We start from the raw sequence: 4,320 nt of genomic DNA, 5'->3' as shown, positions 1-4,320 counted from the left end.
GTTTTAGCATTTCAACTCGCATACTCGTACATTCAATGTACTGATGCCAGTTGGCCTGCATCGTCTTATGATGCAGACATAGGTAACTAGGATCGGCATTCCGGCGCATCGTTGATCTAGTGAGCAGTCCAGAGTCTATTGGTGAGCCTCCTTGCATTCCGGAGGATCCATTTCATTGCTTTCTAGTTTAGTTCATTAGGATGTTGTGAGGTCTGTCCCAACATCCATTTCAGTTGTTATTAGAGGCTTCATAGACAGTCAGATGTTAGTCCTTTGAGTGTTTTCAATATCATTTCTTATTGTTAAGACTTGGGTTTCCACTTTTGGCCAAGTTGAATGTTTGGCTTTTAACATTCTCAGTTATCTTATGATTTAGTTCAGTTAAGTGTTATTGATCATTAAGTATGAATATTGTCTTCCGCTGAGTAAGTAAGCCAGGCCAAGGGTTCGCTTGTGGCCAGCAATGGTCTTCGAGTGCCAGTCCCGCCCAGGGTGTAGGCTCAGGGCGTGACAAGACCACCTCTCAAGTGAATTTTGTATCTCTCTCGTGTATTTATTTTGTATTATGTATGTACTCTATTATAAATGCAAATAGAGGAAAGTTTTACTGAGAATATTTTTTTACTGAGGAATTTTCTTATTTCATTTTACCTTATCAATGCAAATACTTTTACAGAGAATATTTTTTCTATTAAATGAGGAAAGTTGGTGAAAATTCACCTATCGAATTAAATTAGAATAGGTGCCTGCACGATCCCGTAATTTGGATCGTGACATTCAAATTTATGGATGTACTTGAGACCTTAGAGGAAGAAGTAGAGGAGCAAGCATAAGGATTCCTGGATGCTTTATTAGGATTGAGTTCCTCAACTGTCAAGATCTGTATTATTAAAATTGTGGGTTATCTCGAGAATTAAATTTGACATGTCACAAATTTGAATCTTTTCGAATGAATAATATATCAAACTGCTTGAAAATATCTAGAGAAGCTTATATTTAAAATTTGGAACTATTTAGATGAGGTTTTTGTTGGTTTGGATTAAGAAGATAAAATTATTTCGTTGAGGAGGATGAATTCCTATGATGTATAAATATTGTGTAAGCATTGTATATAGAAGTATTTACATCTACGATACATCATTATACATGATATATATTCAGTTATACACTATTTATATAATATCAATACATTACATATGCATGCATCCATTTTAATTGAAAACAATTTATACAATATCGATACATTATTTATGCATGCATCCATTTTAATTGAAAATTCTTTAACACATGTACATGAATTATGCATCCTGCTAGCAGGCATTTCAGCCATGAATAACCTGTAAAAAGGCTTCGGATATGAGAATCGAAGAAATTATAACAACTACAACAATCAAAAGTAAAGACATTTCTATTAAATAAGTGAATTACACTTTAGAAACTACACAACATATGATTAATAGAAGAGACCTGAGATGATACTATTTTTGAAATACAAAGAGATAATAAAGGACCTGAAGGAGCAGGTGAAGAAATTGGTTTGTTTCTTGGGAAGCCATTTGAGAAGGAAGAGGATTTGAAGAAAGTTGTGTGGAGGTGTAGTTTGGAGAGATTGAGGAACTTGGAAGTGAATAAAAATGGGTCTGTAATTTATGGAGTTCCGAATGGTAGTCATTTAATTTCCGAAAGTGGATGGTTGGTGATTGGAAGAATTACTTGAATCCTGAACTTGAACATCAAATCAACCAAACAACACTCTTGAAGTTTAAAGACTTTGGACTAGAGTTCGAGAATTGAAATCCTTTGGTTTTTTTCTCTTATTCGCGATTACAGGCGGAAAAATAATGTAATTCTCTGGTGTCATAGGTTATCTTTCTAACTTTTTCGCGTGTGCGTTTCCAAAGTAGTGGTTAGTTAAAGAGCACGTCCCTGGTTGATGGGGTTCTATAGTCTTGTCAGTTGTATTTGAATATTTTTCAATTTTATAGCTCATTATAATTATTTGTTTCTATTTCCTTTCCATCTTGTAATGACCCGAACCATCGTTAGTTAGGAAAAGCAAAACTTTGGGAAAATGATGGGGCCACTATCCCGCCAGAGTGGGCTAGATGCCGCTAGAGCGACATCGCCACATCGGGGTAAGTAGCCGCCATAGCGGGATAGGCGAGGCAAAATGGAAGTAACATGAAACCTTATTTTCCCCTTCTTCCAAAACACCTAATTTAGACGTAAATCACCCTAGAAACCCTCAAAAAGCTTCTCTAAGCTTGGTAAGGAAGGAGAAGGAGATTTCTAGCGTCAGGACGTCGATAGCTTGCAAATTCTTGGTCAAATCCACCATCACAAAGTCCAGAAATGAGAATCAAAGCCATAATTATGTGCAGCAGCATATGGCCCAAGTAGGCTAGGTTTATTATATAAGTAGTTACAAATCTGTGCTCACTGTGTAGTATAAAGTTATTCAATAGTAGGGATTATACGTAGGACTTTGTGCACCTAGTAGAAGATGACTTAAATCATAGGAAGAAGCCTTAGACGATGAGCTAGGGCTAGGTATGGTCGAGTTATTGTTTTTGTAATGTACATTGTTGAATGTTTCATTGTGATGGTTGTGATTCCATATTAGTGTGACATGTGTTAGTAATTGTTTCGTTATAAGGCATGTATGTATGCAAATGTTGCATTATTGATCAGACTAATCGTATATGAGGATAATCGAATGAGGTATGCCATGAATCATTACTTGATTGTTTGAATGTGAGAATTTGCATTGTGATTGTGATTGTGGCTTGTTGAATGGATCGAGTGTGGCGTTCCGACACACTAACTGGGATCGGTTGCCACGTTCTGGCATAACATGGAATAGGTTGCCATGTACCGGCATAAATATTGGAACTGGTGTAACGATCCGACACTCTAACTTGGAGCGGGTACCACGTTTTAGTACCCTAACAGTTTGGGTGTGGGTTCTATGAGAGGACCAATGACTTGACATAAATGTATATCTTGAATTCGTAAAGTTGTATGCTTTTATTAAGTGATAATTGATGTGGTATTTCTCCTGAAGGGTTAAATGATTATGATGACCATATATGTTTGTTCTACTATGTTGATTTAACCCATTGTGTATCTCCTTGTTGGATGAACGGGGAAGGGCCAAGGGTTCAAGAGTTGTTAATGTTTAAGAGAAAATGTTGTTCGTGCGTTGCAAAGTTGATAAGTGGGGGTAGTGTACATGATGAAAATACTTAGGTAGTTTCCACTGTGAAAGAAAGGAATTTGTGGTTGGTAGTTGGTAAGCCTTGATAAAAGGTGTCATGTGGCAGTAACTGGGTAAGATGAAGAGAAGGCAAGGGTATGTCGTGTGTGGTTAGTCAAAATGTTGGCAGCAGCATGGTGGACTCGTCTATGAGTTAGAACGGTTAGACTATGATCAAGAACCTAGTAAGTAGGTGGACTGAGATGGTTGTTGGTGGTAAGGGTACTAGTGTAACTTTGAGGTATTCGAGAAAGGGTAAAGATGGAGAAGCGAGTGGTTTTATTGCATGTTCTTACAAGTTGAACTCTTATATTATGAAGTGGGCATCGGGTTGACCAATGATGCCTAGCAATACGTGTGGTTTTGTATTGATACCACCCTTGCTATCCCATTTTGGCATAGTCCGGATGCAGGGTCGGTGATGTTTCATTAGGTGAAGACGAAGAAAATCTCCAGCAACTTCTATTTTTTCCTTCCGCATGGTGGGAGTTGTGTCTTTTCATTAGTATATCTGGCTTGTACTCTTAGTATCTCTTGTACTTGTTTAGACTAGATAACTGGGGTGCTAATTACTTTTTAGATGATTCCTTAGTGCTTTAAAGCATAGACTAGTGGATCCACTTAGTTACAGCGTTCTATATGACGACAAAGTATAGAACAGTTCTAGCAGCGTGGGCATGACGCTGTATCACAACACAGGCTCATAGTGGTGGTTGTCGGTTAGAGAAACTCCCACAGTAATTATATTACTTTATTATATGAGTAAATTGAGTTGTTATTGCATTTCTTTAACAAATTGAAATGCTATCTACTGTTTTAAATGCTTTGTATAACTGCACCATTATTGTTGTTTACTTTGCATTTGAGTAAGTTATTCATCAGTTGAGTAAAGCCAAGATAAGTGTTTTTTTCAGATTCCTTTCAAGCTTATGCTATGTTCAGTATTCCCCTCACATACTCGTACATTCAATGTATTGATGCCATTTGGCCTGCATCTTTTAATGATGCAGACACATGTAACCAGGATCAGCATTCAGCGCCTCGTTGATCCAGTTGAGCCCAAA

Source organism: Solanum tuberosum, unplaced genomic scaffold (genome assembly GCF_000226075.1).
Source record: "Solanum tuberosum cultivar DM 1-3 516 R44 unplaced genomic scaffold, SolTub_3.0 scf00327, whole genome shotgun sequence".
Classification (NCBI taxonomy): Eukaryota; Viridiplantae; Streptophyta; class Magnoliopsida; order Solanales; family Solanaceae; genus Solanum; species Solanum tuberosum.
This window is presented reverse-complemented; position numbering follows the sequence as displayed.